At 42.1% G+C, this 22,225-nt stretch overlaps 1 long non-coding RNA gene across 1 annotated transcript; it reads right to left on the bottom strand.

Moving 5' to 3' along the window:
* Positions 1-6,956: 6,956 nt before the first annotated feature.
* Positions 6,957-16,068, bottom strand: LOC140739029 (uncharacterized). The gene is made up of 5 exons (XR_012101544.1): positions 15,930-16,068; positions 12,732-12,886; positions 12,202-12,341; positions 8,995-9,109; positions 6,957-7,232 (listed from the first exon to the last, which is right to left on the bottom strand). It is a non-coding gene; the product is annotated as an uncharacterized lncRNA (long non-coding RNA).
* Between the last annotated feature and the right edge of the window lie 6,157 nt (positions 16,069-22,225).

The following is a 22,225-nucleotide window of genomic DNA, read 5'->3' as shown; positions in this document are numbered from 1 at the left end:
GAGGTGAGGGAGGAGATTGCTGAGACTACAGCAATGTTCTTTGCATCATCAATGAGGATGGGAGAGGCTCCGGAGAATTGGAGGGTTGCAGATGTTGTTCCCTTATTCAAGAAAGGGAGTAGAGATAGCCCAGGAAATTACGGACCAGTGATTCTTACTTCAGTGGTTGGTAAGTTGATAGAGAAGATCCTGAGAGGCAGGATTTATGAACACTTGGAGAAGGATAATATGATTAGGAATAGTCAGCATGGCTTTGTCAAAGGCAGGATGTGCCTTATGAACCTGATTGAATTTCAGAATCAGAATCAGAATCAGGTTCATTATCACCGGCATTTAACGTGAAATTTGTTAACTTAGCAGCAGCAGTTCAATGCAATACATAATCTAGAAGAGAAAAAATAATAATGAATAATTTTTTTTAAAGTAAATCAATTACTGTATTTTATATTATATTTTAAAAACATGCAAAAACAGAAATACTGTACATTACAAAAGAAGTGAGGTAGTGTCCAAAGATTCAATGTCCATTTAGGAATCGGATGGCAGAGGGGAAGAAGCTGTTCCTGAATCGCTGAGTGTGTGCATTCAGGCTTCTGTACCTCCTACTGATGGTAACAGGAGAAAAGGGCATGCCCTGGGTGCTGGAGGACCTTAATAGTGGAAGCTGCCTTTCTGAGACACCGTGCCCCGAAGATGTCCTGGTACTTTGTAGTCTAATTTTTTGAAGATGTGACTAAACACATTGATGAAGGTAGCGTAGTAGATGCAGTGTGTATGGATTTTAGCAAGGCATTTGATAAGGTACCCCATGCAAGGCTTATTGAGAAAGTAAGGAGGCATGGGATGCAAAGGGACCTTGCTTTGTGGATCCACAATTGGCTTGAAACAGAAGGCAAAGAGTGGTTGTAGATGGGTCATATTCTGCATGGAGGTCGGTGACCAGTGGTGTGCATCAGCGATCCATTCTGGGACTCCTTCTCTTCATAATTTTTATAAATGACCTGGATGAGGAAATGGAGGAATAGTCAAATATGATGGCAGAATATAGTATTAATGGTAAGACTCTTGACAATGTGAAGGATCAGAGGGATCTTGAGGTCCAAGTCCATAGGACACTCAGGGCTACTGTGTAGGTTGACTCTATGGTTAAGAAGGCATATGGTGCATTGGCCTTCATCAACTGTGGGATTGAGTTCAAGAGCTGAGAGGTAATGTTGCAGCGATATAGGACCCTGGTTAAACCCCACTTGGAGTATTGTGCTCAGTTCTGGTCACCTCACCACAGGAAGGATGTGGAAGCCATAGAAAGGGTGCATAAGAGAATCACAAGGATGTTGCCTAGATTGGGGAGCATGCCTTATGAGAATAGGTTGAGTGAGCTTGGCCTTTTCTCCTTGGAGCAATGGAGGAGGAAAGGTGAGCTGATAGAGTGTCTAAGATGGTTAGAGGCATTGATTGTGTGGATAGTCAGAGCGTTTTTCCCAGCGCTGAAATGGTTAACACAAGAGGCACAGTTTTAAGGTGCTTGGAAGTAGGTACAGAGGAGATGTCAGGGGTAAGGTTTTTACGCAGAGGGTGATGAGTGCATGGAATGGGCTGCCAGCGACGGTGGTGGAGGTGGATATGATAGAGTCTTTTAAGAAACACCTGGATAGGTACATGGAGTTTAGTAAAATCGAGGGCTATGGGTAACTGTAGGTAATTTCTAGAGTAAGTACATCTTCAGCACAGCATTGTGGGCTGAAGGGCCTGTATTGTGCTGTAGGTTTTCTTCGTAAGTTTGTCAAGCAGGACCTGCCTTTGTTGAATCCATACTGTGTCTGCCTGGTGGATCCATTTCTTTCCAGATGTCTCACTATTTCTTCTTTAATGATTGCTTCAAACATGTTCCCAACCGTAGATGTTAAACCAACTGGCCTATAGTTTCCTGTCTTTTGACGGCATCGTTTTTTGAACAGTGGTGTGACATTCACCGTCTTCCAATCCACCAGGATCTACTCAGAGTGCAGAGAACTTTGGTAAATTTTCACCAAAGCCTCAACTATAACTTCTGCCATTTCTTTCAGTAGGCTGGGATGCATTCCATCAGGACCAGGGGACTTTTCTATCTCCACGCCCACAAGTTTTTTCAGTACTACTTCTTCATTGATAGCTATTGTATCGAGGTCCTCACCTCCCATTGCGTCCATAACATCTCTCCTTGGTATGTTAGATGTGTCCTCCACCGTGAAGACCAACACAAAATAGTCATTCAAAACCTTAGCCATTTCTTCATTTCCCAATATCAATTCCCCCTTCTTGTCCTCCAAGGGACCTACACTCACTTTAGCCACTCTTTTCCACTTTATATAATTATAAAAAGTTTTACACTCTGTATTTATATTTTGTGCTAGTTTATTTTCATAATCTAACTCTCTCATCTTCTTGATCCTGTGCCAATTTGCATGTGGCTCAGGTAACAAACCAGAGATTACTACATATTTGGTTGTGCTTTTTAATTTAGTCCCTAGCTGCTTAAATTCCCTCAGCAAACCCCTTTCCTCATTCTAACTATGTTGTTGGTACCCACGTGGACCACAACAACTGGATCTTCCCCTCCCACTACAAATTCCTCTGCAGGTCTGATAAGATCTCCCAAACCGGGGCACCTGGCAGGCAACACAGCCTCTGAGACACTCTATCCTCACAACAGAGAACTCTGTCTATTCCCCTGACTATACTATCCCCAATTACCACTACATTTCTCTTCTGCCCCCCTCCCCCTTGAATGGCTTCTTGAACTATGGTGCCACAGTTAGGGTGCCCATCCTTCCTACAGCCCCCACTCTCATCCACACATGGAACAAGCTTCTCAGACCTGTTGGACCTGCCCAAGGTGCAGGATACAGTTAACAGGGAGACTGTCAAGAGGGGGAAAGGGGATAAGCAGGCAGTGCAGAATACCCCTATAGTTGTTCCCCTCAACCACAGGTACACCACCTTGGATACTGTTGGGTGGATGACTAGCAGAGGATAGTCACAGTGGTTTAGTCTCTGACACTGAGTCTGGTTCTGTGGCTCAGCAGGTCAGGGAGAAGAGGAGTGCAGTAATGACAGGGCAATTTGATATTTGGAGGACCAGACAGGAGGTTCTGTAGACATGAAAGAGACACCCAGATTTTGCCTCCCAGGTGCCAGCGTCAGGGATGTCTTGGATCAGGTCCACAGCATTCTTAAGGGGGAGAGTTCCCAGCCGGAATTGTGGTATATATTGGTAAGAACAACATAGATAGTAAAACTGAGGAGGTCTTGAAGAGAACATAGTGAGTTAGATAGAAAGATGAAAAGCAGGACTTCTAGGGTAGCAATCTCTGGATTTCTGCCAGGCTCACATGCTTGTGAGCTGAGAACAGGATGATTTGACAGATGAATATGTGACTCAGGAACTGGTGCAGGGGGCAATGTTTCAAATGTCTGGATCATTGGAATATCTTCTGCAGAAGATATGACTTGTACAAAAAGAAGAGGTTGCACCTGAACCAAACGGGAACGATATCCTTGTAGACAGGTTTGCTAGAGCTGCTGGAGAGGGTTTAAACTGATTTGGCAGGGTGATCGAAACTGGAGTGATAGGGCTGAGGATGGGGCAGTTGGTGTACAAGTAGACACAGTGTCTAGTGTAGTTGTGAGGAAGGACAGGCAGATGATCGTGTAAAATTGCAGTCAGTGGGATGAGTTAATGTGCAACAGGGGGCCAAAATCAAAAAGAGTGATTAATAAAGAACTGGATGCATTAAATTTGAATGCATGTCATCTACAGAATAAAGTATATGATCTTCCAGCGCAGTCAGAGACTGGCAGGCATGACTTTGTGGCCATCACTGAGTCGTGGCTGAAGGAAGATGATAACCGGGAGCTTAAAATCCAAAGACACACATTGTATCAAAATGACAGGCAGGTAGGCAGAGAGGTGGGGTGGCTCTGTTGGTAAAAAATGAAATCAAATCCTTAGAAAGTGATGACAAAGGAGTGGAAGATGTAGAATCCCTGTGGGTAGAGTTAAGAAGCTGCAAGGGTACAAATATCCTTTATTCAGGCCTCCAGACAGTAGCTAAGATGTGGCATTCAAATTACAATGAGAGATAGAGATGGAATGTAAAAAGGACAATGTTATGATAGTCATGGGAAGATTTCAAAAAGCAGGTAAATTGGGAAAATCAGGTTGGTATTGGGTCGCATTTGTAGAATGCCTAAGTGATGGCTTTTTAGAACAGCTTGTGATTGACTCTAACTGGGGAAGGCATGCCTGTTTTGGGTGTTGTGAAAGGAACTGGATTTGATTCGGGCTGTAATGTATGGATCTATTTGTTTTGGGGCAATGACTCCCATTAACACTATGTGTGAAGTGTTGTCTAGGCAACAGCATTTTTTCTCCCCCCTTTCCCATCTCCACTCACCTCCCACGCTCTCTTCCTCCTCTCTCCCCCCCCCTCCCCTTCGCCCCTAAACTAACATGGCTTTAATCAGGATAAACTGACAAATTCTCTAATGCTAATGAAGGCTGGGATTTGTACATCAAGAGGGTTGAACTTCATTGTATTGTGAACAACATGGATGAGGAAAAGCAAGTCCCCACTCTTCTTAGCTTGATGGGTGCTAGGACCTACAGTCTCTTATGCAACTTAATTACCCCTAAAAGGCCAGCAAGCAAGATGTTCAACAAAATTTTTTAAATTTCACAAAATTGCTTGAGTCCTAAATGCTGATAATAACTGAGAGATTTAGAATTTACAAGAGGAGCCAATCAAAGCACAAAAGCATTTCTGAATACATCGCAGAACTGTGCAAACTTTCTCAATGTTGTGTCTTTTGAGATGGACTTTCGGATACATTAAGAGACCGGCTTGTATGTGGCATGTATGGTCAAAACATACAAAAGTGGCTACTGTCAGAAAGAGACCTAACCTTGGAACAGGTACTGACCATTGCAATATCATTGGAGACTGCAGCAAAGGGTGCAGCAGAACTACAGAAAACGAGATTGGAATGTGTAATGTTCAAAATGTCCCTGAATAGTGCAGAAGGCCAAAATGTTATCAATGTTGCAAATACTCCAAGGATGCAAATGACTGTTTGTTCAATGAAAAATTTTGCAGAAAGTGTCACAGACAAGGCCATACAGAGAGAATATACAAGGCAGACAAAAAGCACAACCGAGTGAAAATTTTCAAGCTCAAAACTAAGCAAATGCATAAAGTGACTGAATACGAAACAAAATCAGACAACACAGACTCTGTCAAAGGTGAGCTGTCATGCCCAGAATTACTTTGTATCACTGAAGCAGATCACCAAATCATATGGATCACAACAGATGCAACACTATATACCATCACTTGAACCACCATGGGCCCATTTCTATTTGTGATTGTTTCAACAATGTCTTGTTTTGTACGGCCAATTTCTTCACAGTCTGGTATAATTGAGGTTGGCTTTATTTGTAATTTCCACTTGAGTTATGTTTAATATATGTTCTGTGTTTTGTGCAAATCTACATGCCTGTGATGCTGCAGCAAGTAATTCACCATACTTATGCATATAACAGTAAACTTGACCTGGAGTCAGAATGTAGATCACAGTGTCATGTAGTTTACTGACTGACTTTAAAGGGTTGAATGTCAGATCAGTAAACAATAGAAACTACATGGGTTAGAGGGGTATAATGTTGAGTTATTCCCACCGTCTCTCTCACTTTCATTATCAGTTTGGTCAGGAGATTTGGACAAGGCTTGTGTTCTATCAGATTTTATTGTATCTAGACATATGCCAAAGACCAAGAATTTTTTGCAAAATTGACAAGCAGTTGGTTGAATTGATTTTTAAACATACGACAGAGGCTTTCATGCAATTGTGTAAAGGTATTTGTGGGCCCATTTCTTCTTTTGCAACATTATAAAATTTCATCCACTGTAACGGTTCCACTCAATCCCTTTGTGTCCACCTCAGAACCTTCACTTCACTCCCACATACACTGACCTGGACCCAACACACCAAGTGCAGATGAAGTGAAAGTTAATTTTGCAAAATCTATGCCAAATTCTCCTCAGTTCAGCACTGAGTGCAGAGGTGAGGAGGAAGCATAGGAAGGCTGCTGGAAACTTGACTCACACAGCAACAAGCACACAGCTCAGGATGCAATTCTCTTTATTATTGGCCTAGAAACTAAGTGAGTACAGACACCACTGTTACGGATTCAGCAACAATAAATATATGAGTGAGGCAGGGATTTTTATAACAAATAAAACATTTATTAAACACTGAAAAACAAACCCCCAAAAGTAAACAAATCACTAACGTAACTGGAAATCAGCTGCTGTGCGGCAGCTTAAACAGTTCTTAAAGCAATGACGCTTAAATAGTTCTTAAAGCGATGTTGCAAAAACAGTCCTTCAAAGTAGTATTGCAAAAGTTCAAAATGCTTACAGTCCATTAAAGGAGAGACTTTTTAGACAATTTAAATTCTCTTTGACGTCGTGTTGTTGCGGTTCCCAGTCGAACTACTTTTCCCACAGAGAATTTACGAAGATGGAAATGAAACGGCTTAAAAGCACTGACCTTTCCTTTACATCACAGTACTGAATCCTTTCTGCTATATTTCACAGGGATTAACATGAGCACAGTCAACGAATTCCTTCCGAATGAGGATCAAACAAGGTCGAACCTGTTTCACTGTCGAAATCGACTTTCCTCGATCTTTTAACTCCCGAACTCCGATCTTCACTCTCCACTGATTTTTAACTAACAGTATTATAAATAAACTGCTGGCAATGACCTTTTAAACTTTAGGCATTAAATAAAACTCCATCTTTCAACCAAACTGCGTCATAATATTGAACCACGCAGTGGCATGAAGTCAAAATGGCAAATCCAGCCACGAACTGCCCCTCCTCACAGGGAGGGGTCCTCTTTTTATACCCTGTAAAAAAAACCTGTCACATGACCTCTACTGGCGGGAAAATGACATCACTCCACCATCACAAGACCACTACCTTAAGTCCAGTATAGCTTCAACCCCACTGTCACGTGACACGGGTCCGTAACACCACATACACCGAGAGTGGCAACGAAGAAATCATGGCATTGGTACTGGAAAGGATGAGTGAATGGTTTGGGAGTCTTCTAAATACAGTGAAGTTTATAGGCACAAATAAAACCACATTTGTTACCACAAGGATAATCATTCCACTCTGGAGAACCTTGAAGCAGAGAAAAGGAATCAAACATTAACCTGTTAGTCCACAAGTATAGTGCTGCAGTTGCTGAAAATCTGAAAATAATTCTGGAAATACTCAGTAGGTCAGACAGCATGTGGGGAGAGAAATGGGAAGGTCATTAATGGAAACTTAATCTCTGTTGCTCTCTCCACAGATGCTTCCTCATCTTCTGAGGATTTCCAGCATTTTCTCTTTTCTGTTTAATCTAAATGCTTCCTCTTCTTGAGTCACTGTCAGTGAGCCATGGATATTTCCTGACCTTGATCCATGAGCTTGCATTGCAAATAAAGGGAGACACTTCCTGTTGTGGTCCTTATGCAGTCAGAGTGTGTGTTGCTGAAACCTGACATCTCACTAAATTCACTGAGGACTTGGACTGGTCCAGACTGAAGTGGCTGGGCTCACCCTGGGCTGGATCTCCCTGTGAACTGAGCAATAAGCCAGTCCCATCAGAGATAAACTAAGCCCTCACCATTTCATGGACCTCCAAATGTGAGCAGAATGAGGAATATCTGGAACGAAGAAGATAAACATAATATTCCTAGTTTCAATTTCACTGTGAAAAGTTTTATTTTTCCTTTATGTTATGAGGAAACCAGAGGCTCCATGAGCCATTCCTTATCAGGGGATCAGAGGTGGAGATCTTTATATTCCTTGGGGTTACTTTTTCAAAGATGTGTCCTGCAGGCCAGCAGATAAATGCCATTACAAAGAAGACCTGGCAGCACCTTCACTTTCTTAGAAGTTTGTGACCATTCTGCATCTCATTTAAAAATCTGAAAAACTTCAATATATGCTCAATAGAGAGTATATTGTCTGGTTGCATCACAGCCTTGAATGGAAACACTAGTGCCTTGAATGAAAACACCAACAAAAGATAATGGATACAGCCCAGTCCATCACACATAATGCTCTCTCCACCACTGAGCACATCTACAAGGAGTGCTGTTGTAGGAAAACAGCTTCCATTATTAAGGACCCCACATGCTCTCTTCTTGCTGCTGCCATCAGGAAAAGGATACAGGAGCCTTGGGTCTCCCATCATCAGGAACAGTTATTACTCCTCAACCATCAGGCTCCTGAACCAGAGTGGATAACTTCACTCACCCCAGCACTGAACTGTTACCAAAACCCATAAAATCACTTTTATGGACTCTACAACTTGTGTTTCAATAGTATTTATTAGTTATTTACCTACCATTATTATTTGGTTCTTTGTTTCTTTTGTATTTACACAATTCAATGTCTTTTGCACATTGGCTGTTTGTCCATGTTTCTGGGTATGTTTTCATTGATGCTATTGGCTTTATTTTTATTTATTGTGAATGCCCAAGCAAATGAATCTCAGGATACTTTATTGTAACATATCTGTGCATTGATATTAAGCTTACTTTGAACTTTGTACTTTGAGTTTCTTTATCTGCAGTGACACCTACCTGATATTACGTCTATTGTATGTTAATGAACCTGACAAAAGGTTTTCATTTGAAATATTAACTCTGTTACTCTCTCAGTAGATGCTGCCTGAGCTGCTTAGTGTTTTGTGAAATCATCTGTTTTATTTTCATCTTCATACACTGACTGTTCCCCTGTCCCTGCATTACATCCCATTTATCCTCCTCTAACTGCTGGGCAATGGGCCCAGTTCTGCTGAGCATGGGGCTGGTTCATTCCACAGGCCTCTTCAATACTGTGTCTGAAATGGACTTCAAGGTAAAACAGTTTCTCTCACTGTTAAACTTACCTGAAAAATGATGAATGGTCACACAGTCTTCATTGCTTGAGTAATTATTAGGTTCATCTGCAGCCCATTCTTCATAAGTATACGAAGATCCATCAATCCATGTGTAAATCCCTTCCTGTGGGATATAAATCAGTGATTATTTCTGTGGGAGTGCGGAGTAACCTGTCACTTAATGGTACAGGGAGGAGCTGGACCTGAGTCAGAGTGAGACCAGATTACGAGCAGACAGGACAAACGGGGCAGTGAATGAGATTTTAAATGACGGACTGTCAGGGTGGGGGAAATCTCATGGAAGTAACAGAATCCCTGGAACAAAAGAAACCGGATCTGAGAATAAAAGTCAGGGAGAGGGAATAATGACAACTTGGACAATGAGTCATTGAGAAAAAATACACAGACTGATCTCATAAACACCAGAGGAACAAATGACAGAAGAACTTCTGTATTGAATGGGCACAGACTACAAACCAAATGGGAATTGGAGATGGGACATTAAAAGGGAGCTGAGGACAACATAATTGCACAAAGGGTAATGGTATATGGAACTAGTTGCCAGAGGAAGTAGTTGAGGATGGTACAATAGTGTCTTTTTAGAAGAACTTGAACAGGTACAGGCAGGGATGGAGCTTAGAGGAAATTGGGACCAGCAGGCTGGGCACCATGGTTGATATGGACCAGTTAAGTTGTAGTGCCTGGTTCCATGCAGTATTGTTCTCTAATCCTATAACTCTGTAATCCTGGTCTGACCAGACCAGACCTGTACTGTGAACTGTTCCATTCCACTGTTACATAAAGGACGGAGAGGCACTGGAGCAGTGAACTGATCACAAAACACGGAGGCCAGGACGATCCAACAGACTGAGGCTTTTTCTCCACAAGAGAGAAGATTGAGGGGTGAGCAGCCTTGGGCCATCCTCACTATGAAGGATTTATTGGGTGGATGTGAACAAGATATTTTCTCTTGTATGTGAAACCAGGTTTACTGGTGATAAATGCAAAATATTCACAAATAAATCAAAGACAAAACAGATGTAAATTGTCTTGACTTGGGTTTGGTGGGCAGGTAGAACTCTGGACCACAAATAATTAAAGCAGAGAGCACAGGTGCATTGAAGAGAGGGGCAGATAGAGAAAGGAACAGATGGAAGTGTTGATGGGTTTGGATGAAGGGAGGCCGAGGCTCCTGCGGAGCAGCAACATTACCACAGATCCCGTGGGGCAAGTGCTCTGTTTCTGTACTCCACGTGAAGGGGACGCCCTCATTCCACAAACATTGGGTGAAACACTACAGATATCAGAACACACACCAGTGTAAAATTCACAGGTTCAGGAATTAAAACAGTTACCGAAGTTCCAGCTCTAGAGGTTCTGGATTCTGTCCCCATTGTGTGAGGTCATGGAATGGGAAGGGTTTAGTTTACTTCTGATGTGACAGGCATGTTGCCCAGTCCACACAGGGAGTTCCAGCCCAGAGTGAGCCCAAACACTTCAGTCTGGAACAGTGAACATAGTGAGGTGTCAGGTTTCAGTAACACACAATCTGACTGCACATGGACCACAACAGGAAATGACTTCCTTTAGTTACAAAGCAAATTCACAGATCATAGTCAGGGAAAATTCATGGCTCACAGACACAGGCTCAAAATGATGAAATGTTTAGATTGAACAGAAAATGCTGGAAATGCTCAGGTTTAGTTCGCCAAGTATTTTATCACTTTGATTAGTCTTTTTTTCATTGAATTACAATTACAAAGTTTCCTGGTGACTTACTGTCAAAAGATTTCTTGCATTCTTAGGTATTCTTTTAGGGTAAGGCGATTCATGAGATTTATTTCAATTTCATATCCCCACAATCTCTGAATTCTCAAGTTCCATATCCGGTGGACCAAAGCATTGCTCTGCACACCCACCTTGCCCATTTTGGGAACAAAAATGCATTTGCTACAGGGAAAGGATTAAACAAAACCTAAACACAGAGAGAATCAGACAGAATGAAGGGAAATGTGGGAGATGTGTTAATCTGAGATCATAGCACCACTGTAGAAGAACAGGATAGATAACAACCTCACTCATATTGTCCTCACAGTCATCAAGTTCCCTCTCATTGGTGAATACGGAAGAGAAGTATTCATTGAGGACCTCACTCACTTCCATAGCCTCCAGGCACACCTTTCCATCTATATCTCTAATCGGTCCTATCTTCACTCCTGTCAACCTTTTGTTCTTCACATAATTGAAGAATGCTTAGGGGTTTTCCTTTACCCTACTCGCCAAGGCCTTCTCATGCCCCCTTCTTGCTCCTAGCTCTAAAATGATTTACCAACATACAGAACAGTGACCCTCAGAATCACTAGTTTCAGTAACTGTAGAGGCACAACTACAGTTAATATTAGGATGTTAGAACCAGATGGTTGTGTCCACTATGGCCAAGGAGATCATTTGGATTATGGAGATTCACTTGACTCGACATAGAGAAATGTTCCTATTTGTGGAAAAAGCAAGGGCAGTAAATAAAAGAGAGTTACTGATCAATCTAGATGATGCCTGATAGGAAACTCTTTTCTCCAGAGTCACTGATCAATCCACTGATATCTGGTGAGAGACCCTTATCTCCGGTGTGTTTAAGATGTGACTCGCAGGGATTGTTTAAGGACATTTAAGGAACAACAGAGATACTCATGAGGGAGAAAGGAAGTCACACTGATCATGTCAGATGCCGGAGGGAGAGACAAGTCTCATGTGGAGATAAACAGGGACATAAACATGTGAGGTTTATTTCTTGACAGGACGTGGTGACACTGGTCAGAGCAGAATTTATTGTCCTTCCCTGATCATCCTCTGACCATTTCAGAGGGCAGGTAAGAGTCACACATTGATGGATCTCTGGAGTCACAGTGAGACCAGACTGGGGAAGGATGGCAGATTCCTCACCCTGAAGAACATCAGTGAACCGGATGAGTTTTTACAACAGTCTGGTGGTTCCATTGTCACCATTTCTGACAGTAATGTTTTACTCGGGATTTATTGCATTTTATTTACTTGGATCCAAATTCTCTGGCTGCTGGGATGGGATTCAAATTCATGTCCCAGGATCATTAAGATATATGCAATAACTTAACCATTACACAGTCGCACCCCGGTTACCCTGCAGGATGCCCAGTGAAATTCCTTCTGTGGTGGTAATGTAACATGTCATATTAACCTCACCTTTGATCTGTCGTTCAGGCCAATCAAGCCAATGGCTTGCTTTCATCCACAGCACTGACCACGTCAGAAGTGAAGTTGTTATGGATGCTTGAGATCACGGATGCCAGATGTCCAGAATGTGGGGGCTGATTGCAGATATCCTTTAAACAAAATAAATACTTTTTTCTGTTGCTGAGAATCACCGTTGTTCATTCTCCTAGACATCCCTCTGTAAATCATCCAGCCTGACATTGGAAATTCAACAACCTTGTTACATGAACCAAAGCTCTTGTTCTTCAAACTCTTTGTTGTCAAACCCACACTGTGTTAACTCCTGGTTGTGGAGTTTCCCCTAAAATCCAAATATTTCACCCATTGATCCAACTGATAGAAACCAGAGCCAATGGCTGCAGTGAAACACTCCCTGGAACACAGGGACGTATCACAGGCAATTCAGCTAGAGACTGTGCTGTGAGTTCATGGGAATGAAGAAACCGAGACCAGTATTATGTTGATCTCTTTAAGATGAGTCACTGGGTTCAAGGACTTACCTCAGCATCTTGCATAGTATGCAGGTCATTGAAATACCGGTAGCAGGAATTCAAAGGAGGAAAGTAAAACCAGTTTTCATCACAGGGTCCTCTGGATAGTCTATAGTTTTCAAGGTCCTGCTGAGTCCTCTTCAGAACCAAGGAATTGTTTGTCCCTTTCAGACAAAGGGAATTAGAATTTAAATCAGCTACAATAACCAAAGTACCAGTTACAAACAGTCACAGATTTTGCTGTTTCACACCAGACATTGATGGACACACAGAAGGTCAGGGCTCGAGGGGAGGAAGGACCCCTATACCTGTAGCTGTGACCCCACTAGTGTTTAATACAGTCCTATTATGATCTCCCTCAGTCCATCTCTTGTAAAAGGGGAAAGGGACAGATGGAGGACCTGCAGGCTGATCGGCCTGACACAGGGAGTGGACAAGGTGTTGGGGAAATGATCTGAGTGACAGCATAACTTGTCTTTCTTTTTCTTTTTTCAATCTTTTTATTGATTTTTTTTAAAGTGTGTATACAAACAGGAGGAGAATATCTCTGCTATGTATGTCAGTAGCAGTACATACAGAAGGTAAAATAAACAATATCAGAATCACACATAGTGTTGATCTACAAAGTATGAATATGATATAGAATGTATAACTCTGCTCTTATCAATTTATGAAGAAAAGAAGGACTATTAAAAATTTTATATAAAAGAAGAGAAAAAAACACTATTCTAAACAGAAAAAAAAGGACTGGGCAGTCCATCCTGAGAGAAAACCCAAGAGAAGAGAGACTCTCTGATCAAATCCAAGGTTCTGAAAAAAATAGCTGGAAGAGAATCAGTACAAAAATCAGATCATATGAAAATATTGAATAAAAGGTTGCCAGATTTCTTCAAATTTAAAGGATGTATTCAATGCCCGACTTCTTATTTTCTCTAGATTTAAACAGGACACGATAGAGGAAAGCCAATAAAAGGCAGTAGGAGGGTTAGTGTCCTTCCATTTAAGTAAAATGGCTTTCCTAGCCAATAAGTTTCTAAAGGCTATCATCTGCTGAGCGAAAGCAGGAATATATCCTGCTTCCAATGGAATAGTCCCAAAAATAGCTGTAAATAAGTTTGGTTGTAAATCTAGATCCAGCACTTTTAATAAGGTTTTAAAAACATCTTTCCAAATATTCTCCAACTTTATACGAGACCAAAACATGTGAGTTAAAGTGGCCACCTGAATATTACATCTATCACAAATAGGATTAATATTGGGAAAAATATGGGCTAATTTATCCTTTGACATATGTGCCCGATGCACTACCCTAAACTGTATCAAGGAATGACGGACACAGATAGATGAAGTAATTTTATTCCGTTGATTATCTGAAAGTAACTCTTGAAATTCCAATTCCCAGGCAGCTTTAATTTTATCATTAGATATCATTCGTAAATTCAATAACCATTTATAAATTGTAGCTATTAATCCTTTTTGTAGTGGTTTAAACTGGAAGAGGGTATCTGTTATATTAGATGGATAAGCAGTGGGATAATTTGGAAGCAAAGTATGTAAAAAATTCCTAATTTTTAAATATCTGAAAAAGTGTACATTAGATAACTCAAATTTATCTATCAGCTGAGTAAAAGACATTAAACAATCCCCTATAAACAAATCTGAAAAAGTTATTATTCCTTTGGTTTGCCAAATTAAAAAAGCCTGATCTAAAATTGATAGTTTAAAAAATAGTTATGACATATTTTACTAGAAAGGACAAAATTATTTAATTCAAAAAATCTGCAAAACTGAAACCAAATTTTTAATGTATGTTTAATAATAGGATTAAGGTCTTGTCTACCAAACGTAGAGAGCAGGAAAGGAAGAGGAGCTGCATAACTTCTCATTTAGAGCGGTGTAGTTAATCAAGGTCAGTCACACAGAGATGTTAAAAGAAGGTTCTATTTGACTAGCGAATGAACAGGCAGTGTCCATGTGCTTTGCTGTGTATTGCATTCCAACTGGATCTTCAGAAACATTGTCCAAAGTCCACAAGGCTTTACATTCAGGATAATGAAAACCATGGGATCCAACAGAGAGTGAGATGTTGGATTATAAAGCAAAATACTGCAGATGCAGGAAACCAAAAATAAAATCAAAAACTGCTGGAGCTCAAAGGTGATACAGAGAGAGGGCAAAGAGGGAGATCAGTCAGTTTGTGGGCGGTGCAGGAGGGAACACAGCTCAAGGCACTGGATTGGTTTTATTGACGGAGCAGCTCACTGAGGCCATGTGTCCAGGGAAGATGTGTGGAGATCTGAGACATGCAGTATAAAGGCAGCCTCAGGGCTGGTGACAATTATGCGTGAGTCTGTGTGTGAGGGTGTTATACTGTGGAGAGGTGCTTGGAGCTGGGTGACACAGGCTGCATCTCTCTCCTCACCCCTTGTTTACGAAGGTGAAATTTTGTAGAAATTACAGAGCTGAAACAGCCTTGTGGGCACAACTCCTTCCTGTGGCTCCTTACATTCCCCCTGTTCTTTACCTTATCTCACCCTGTAATCCCTGGTTGACCGGCTCACTGGCTGCAGTAAATGACCCCCAGTGAGGAAGGGTGCAGGGAAGTCAGAGTGGTCAGAGAGAGGATAGACTGTAGAGAGACTGGAGGCTTTGTGGCCGTTTGTGGATGATATGAGGATAGAAAGAGCAGGGAGTGTTGAGCAATCAGGGTGTCCACAGAAAGACTCAGACAAGTTAGGAGAATGGATAAAGAAGTGCTAGATGGAATACAGTGTAGTCACAGTGTATACTCATGCACTTTAGAAGGAATGAAGGTGTAGATGAATTGGAGGTGCAAATGGACGAGTCCTCATGCAGTATTCCCTTGAACAATAACTTGTAGGTTGAGTCTATGGTAAGAAAGGAAATTGAATGTTAACATTTATTCTGAGAGGACTAGAATAAAAACCAAGGATGTAAGTTTGGGGCTTTATAAGGCATTATTCAGATTGCACTTCGCTTATTGTGAGCAACTCTGTCTCCATGTCTTAGAAAGGAGGGCTCTATCTCACACTGCAATTCAATATCTCTGAGACAGTGTCAGACAAAAGACATTCCCTGCTGCAGCCATCCACAAATTCCCAGATTCTGTCATCCATCACAGAGCCATACACACATTCTACTCAGTTATTTATATCTGAAAACAATCATAGCATCACCCGAGCCTACCTTCACCGTCACTGTTGACCAATGTGCTTAGCAACAGAAACAGCAGCAGCATCATCTCCACAGTGGAGTTCCGTTCCTCCAGCTCGAAGCACAAAAGGTTCAAAATCAGAGTGAAAATTCCAAAGGGATTCTGCTGTCGTCCCTCCTCTCTCTCTCACTGAGCTGTCCGAAGAGGTGTTCCTGATATATATACACATACGTGTATAGATCCCACATTGTGGAGACATTGGCAACGTGGAAATTTGACTTCAGTAGCCAGACCAATATCTATGCAAAACATTTGCTTTGAGGTGTAACTGATACATACAGTAAAATGAGATGAAATGCAACTCATTAATTAAAAGGATTATTACAGCATCCCCTGGACTGGAGCGGAAACCAGGGCAACACTTTATGAGCTCTTTGTCAGACAAGACATCGTGAGGTGTAACTGGTCACTGAGAAATGCTTCATAACCTATTTGCCAGCCTGTGGGGAATTTATAATACCGGGATCAATTAATATTATCAATGAGAAAATTGTGATGATCTTGTTACTGGGATGGAGATCCCAACTCCATTTCTGTGACCCACAACTTCCAGGTCTATGAATTGCTGCTGTTCCTCCAGTTTCTGTGTTTGATTGGACTGGTTCAACAGCAGGAAGCACACAATGAGCTCCACGTATTCTCCTGGTGTGTATTGCAAGGCAGTGGGATTGATGCAGGAATCCACAAACTCGGAACACTGTCTTTCCCCACTTTTGCACACACATTCCTTCACCGAAGAGCTTTGTGAGGAAGATCCAGGAAATGAAGTTTAACATGTGAGCAGCATTTGATGGCTCTGGGCCTGTGCTGATGAGAGTTTAGAAGTAGGAGGTGGGAATCTAATTGAATCCTACTGAATATTAAAGGCCTACATAGAGTGTATGTGGTGAGGATGCTTCTAATAGTGGGGGACTCAAGAACGAGGGCACAATAGAAGAGAGAGGGCAAAGAGAGAGATCTGTCAGTTTGTGATCTGTGCAGGAGGGAACACAGCTCAAGGCACTGGCTTGGTTTTATTGAGTTTGTGTGTCCACGTTGGTGGATGATATGAGGATAGAAGAAGTGGCGGGGGTGTTGAGCAAACAGGGCGTCTGCAGAAAGACTTACACAAATTACAAGACTGAGTAAAGAAGCGGTAGATGGAACAGAGTGTAGTCATGGTATATGCTCATGCAATTTGGGAGAAGGAATAAAGGTGTGGAGTATTTTCTATTCACGAATTGGAGATGCAAAGGAACTTGAGAGTTCTCATGCAGTATTCCCTTGAACAATAACTTGCAGGTTGAGTCTATGGTAAGGAAGGATATCGAACGTTAACATTCATTCTGAAAGGACTAGAATAGAAAGGATGTAAGTTTCGGGCTTTATAAGGCATTATTCAGATTGCACTTTGCGTATTGTGAGCAGCTGTGGCTCCTTGTCTTAGAAAGGAGGGCTCTATCTCACACTCCAATTCAATGACTCTCAGACAGTGTCAGACACAAGACATTCCCTGCTGCTGCCATCCACAAATTCCCAGATTCCATCATCAATCCCACAGCCGTACACTCATTCTGTCGAACAGAAATGAGGAAACATTTGTTTAGTTTTAGGGTGGTGAATTTATGGAATTTATTGCCACTGATAGCTGTGCAGGCTGAGTCATTGAGTTTATATTTAAAGTGGATATGATGGGTTCTTAAGTAGGCCATAGATCAGAAGACATATGAGCAGAATCAGAGCATCTGGTCCATCGAGTCTGCTCTGACATTCAATCATGGCTGATCACTTTTTTCTCCTCCTCAATCCAGTTTCTGGTCTTCTCCCTGTAACCTTTGCTGTCATGTCCAATCAAGAAACTATCAATCTCTGCCTTAAATATACCCAACAAACTGACCTTCACAGCTGTATGTGGCAACAAATTCCACAAATTCACCACCCTTTGGCTAAAAAAAAATCTTGGCATCTCTGTTTTGAAGGGGTGTCTCTCTATCCAGAGACTGTGCCCACTTGACCTAGACTCTTAGACCATGGGAAACATCCTTTCCACATCTATTCTGTCTAGGCCTTTCAACATTTGAAAGGATTCAATGAGATTACCCCTCATCCTTCTGAATTCCAGTGGGTACAGACCCAGAGCCATCAAATGTTGTTCACATGTTCTTTTCATTCCTGGAATCATCCTTGTGAACTCCCTCTGGACTCTCTCCAAAGCCAGCACATCTTTTCTAGATGAGAGGAACAAAACTGTTCACAATACTGGAGGTGAGGCCTCACCAGTGCCTTATGAAGTTTCAGCATCACATTCTTGATCTTGTATTCTTGAAATGAATGCTAACATGACATTTGCCTTCCTCACCACCTACTCAACCTTCAAGTTAACCTTCAGGGTGTTCTGCACAAGGACATTATATCTCAGATTCCTGGATTTTCTTCTCGTTTTGAAAATAGTCCACACATTTATTTCTACTACCAAAGTGCATGACCAAAATTTTCCAACATTGTATTTCATTTGCCACTTTCTTGCCCATTCTTAAAATTTGTCTAAGTCCTTCTGCATCCTACCTGTTTCCTCAACACTACCTGCCCCTCCACCAATCTTAGTATCACCTGAAAATTTGGCAACAAGGACATCTATTTCATCATCTAAATCATTTATCTATAGCATGAAAAGAAGTGGTCCTCCACTTCTCCAACCGCTCCAGAACACCACTATTCACTGGCAGCCAACTAGAAAAGGATCCTTTCATTCCCACTTGTTGCCTCTTACCAATCAGCCAATGCTCTAACAATGGCTCTTAACTTGGTACGCAGCCTCATGTGTGGCACCTTGTCAAAGGCTTCTGAAGGTCCAAATATACAATATCCAGTGCATCCCCTTTATCTATCCTACCTGTAATCTCCTCAAATAATTCCAACAGGTTCATCAAGGCAGGATTTTCCCTGAAGGTAACCATGCTGACTTTGTACTAACTTGTCACTTTGCCCTGCGTCACCAGGGTACTCCATCATCTCATCCTCATCAATTGACTCCAACATCTTCCCAATCACTGTGGTCAGGCTAACTGGTCTAGAATTTCCTTCCTGCTGCCTTCTTCCTTTCCTAAAGAGTGGAGTAACATTTTCAATTTTCCAGTCCTCTGGCACCATGCCAGATTCCAATGATTTTTGAAAGATCTTTTCTAATGCCACCACAATCTCTAATGCTACATCTTTTAGCACCCTAGAATGCAGTTCACCTGGTCCGGGTGAATTATGTAACTTTAGGTACATAATTGTTATTTGAGCACCTTCTCTCTTGTAATAATAACAGCACCCACTTCTCTTCCTTCACACACTACAACATCAGGCATACTGCCCATGTCTTCCACACTGAAGACTGATGCAAAATACTCATTTAGTTCATCAGCCATCTCCTTGTCCCCCATTATTTTTTATCCTGCCTCATTTACTAGCAGTCCTATATCCACTCTCAATTCACTTTTATTTTGAACATACTTGAAAAAACTTTTACTATCCATTTTGATATTATTTGCTAGCTTGCTTTCATATTTCATCTTTTCCCTTCCAATGATTTTTAGTTGCTCTCCGTAGGTTTTAAAAAACTTCCCAATCCTCTATATTCCCACTAATTTTTGCTTTGTTGTTTTCCCTTTCTGTTGCTTTTACAATGGCTTTGACTGCTCTTGTCAGCCATGGTTGTACTATGAGTATTACTTCATTGTTAGAATACCAGCATCCTGCACCTTTCTCATTTTCCCCAGAAGTGCATGCCATTGCTGCGCTGCTGACATCCCTGACAGCAGCTCCATCCAATTTACTTTGTCCAACTCCTCTCTTTTACCACTGTAATTTCCCTTACTCCACTGAAATACTGCTATATCAGACTTTACTTTCTCCCTATCAAATTTCAAGCTGAGCTTAATCATATTGTTATGAAGGATGAACAGCTCTGATGGGCAGAAGGGTGCAGAGTTGCCCATGTCACCCCCCCCCCCCCACCCCCGGGAGAATCACAAACCTTTACTGTTGTTATGCTGCTCATGAGAGAGAGAGAGATGAAAAGAAAACATGCCAGAACATCTGCTACAGATAAGAGAGGGGAGAGAGAGTTGTTGATTCACCGTATTATGACTTCTCAGAGGATTATTTATTTTGCACCATTCTGTTCACTAACATTCCTCAATGGACAGCCGGAGTGGGCTGGTTTGATGGACACAGCCATTCAAAATTGATTGATAGCTGAGACCCCGTGAGTAGGGATAAAAGTGAGGTCTGGAGAGACATCCTTCGGACACACCAGGAGACACACTAGTGGACACTGATTGAGTGTTGGAACCCACAGGAAGGTGTGGGGCATCGGAGACCGGACCAGGAGACCGGTCAGTTAAACTCACAGTGTTATAGGTGGGGACTTGCATGTGTGTCCACTCATGCCAGAGTGACAAGTCCGCCACAGAAGAATGGTGTAGCTGAAGGACAGAGGGGTCATAACTGAATTACCACAACAACACAACAGATCAAGAACGCAAAGGAAGGTTTGCCTGACTGTAGCTGTTACATCTCACTCGCTCTCTCTCTCTCCAACGATTACAACACAACAACCATATCTACCTCAGCACGTATGAACTGAACTGAACTTTATGCTTTTCTATGTCAATTCATTATCCCCTAGACATCGATAGAGCTTGTTTATTATTGCTTATTATTATTCCCACACTTCTAGGTTTATTATTGCTAATGTGTGTTATCTATATATTTGCATTATTGGTATTGATTTGCTTATTTTACTAATAAACACTTTTGTATATAGTACCACCAGACTCCAACAGATTCTTCTTTCTCTGCTGGTTAGACACCCAGTTACGGGGTACGTAACAATATTGTGATCACTGGTTTCTAAGGGTTCTTTTACCTTAAGCTCACTAATCACCTCTGGTTCAGTACATGACACCCAATCCAGTATAGCTGATCCCCTAGTAGGCTCAATGACAAACTGCTCTGAAAACCTATCTCTTAGGGATTCAACAAACTCACTCTCCTGAGATCCATTACCAACCTGATTTTCCCAGTTGAACTGCATGTTAAAATCTCCCATGACTACTATAACATTGCTCTTTTGACTCGCCTTTTCTATTTCCTGTTGTAACCTGTGGTCCACCTCCCAGTCACTGTTGGGAGGCCTGTATAAAACTGCCATCAACATCCTTCTACCCTTGCAGTTTCTTAACTCAACCCACAAGGATTCAACATCTTCTTATCCTATGTCACATCTTTTTACTGATTTGATGCATTTCTTTACCAGTAGATCCACCACCATCCCCTCTGCCTACCTTCCTATCCCCCTGATATAACGTGTAACCTTGAACATTTAGCTCCCAACTACAACCATCCTTCAGCCACAATTCACTGAGGGCGACAACACCATACCTGACAATCTGTAATATGGCAACAAGATCATCCACCTTATTTCTTATACTATGCGCATTTAGATGCAGCACATTGAGTGCCGTATTTGCTGTCCTTTCTGACTCTGCATCCCTTTTGATTTGATACTCAGGCTGTTGGCTGTGATTAAGTCCCATCACCTGCCTGCCCTTCCTGACAGTCTATCTTTACTTTTTAACCATCTGTTCTATTAGTATAGGCATTAAAGGTTATAGGGAGCGTGGTGAACTAGATATACCTGTCTGACTGCTCCTGTGGCTCCTCCCAAGACCCTGCTGACTGCCCCTGTGGCTCCTCCCACAGACCCCTGTATAAAGGCGACTGTGGCCTGCTGCTCTCCCTCATTTTCCCAGGATGTAGTTGTTCTTCAGTCAATAAAAGCCGATATCTCACTTCCTAAGTCTCGGCGTGAGTTATTGATGGTGCATCAATCCCCCCCTTTGTTTAAAAAAAAATTCCCAAGCATATTTACAGGTTAAGTCGATCAGGTGGTCGAATCGTTCGCTGCGATCTATGTAGCTCCGGCTGCAATTGCACAGGAGCCGGAGGTGATGACGGCACAGGTGCCGGAGGTGGTGTTTGCTCCGGAGGTGGAGAGTGGGTTAATTCTGTCCCAACAGGAGGTGTCAGGGATCCCTCGCGTGTGAGCGAGGTCCCTGGAACAGACGCATACGGAGTCTGTGTGGGGCACGGTGCGTGCGGAGTCACCTCGGGTACAGGGTGCATAGTTACCGTGGAGTGCTCGGGGTAGTGGTCTGCTGCTCCGGCGGGCGCCAGGTCGCGGACAGAGACCGTGTCCTCCCGCCCATCAGGCAAGACCACGTAGGCATACTGGGGATTA

This window comes from Hemitrygon akajei, chromosome 14 (assembly GCF_048418815.1).
Source record: "Hemitrygon akajei chromosome 14, sHemAka1.3, whole genome shotgun sequence".
Lineage (NCBI taxonomy): Eukaryota > Metazoa > Chordata > Chondrichthyes > Myliobatiformes > Dasyatidae > Hemitrygon > Hemitrygon akajei.
Note: the sequence above shows the minus strand (reverse complement) of the source record. Positions and strands in the feature narration are given on the sequence as shown.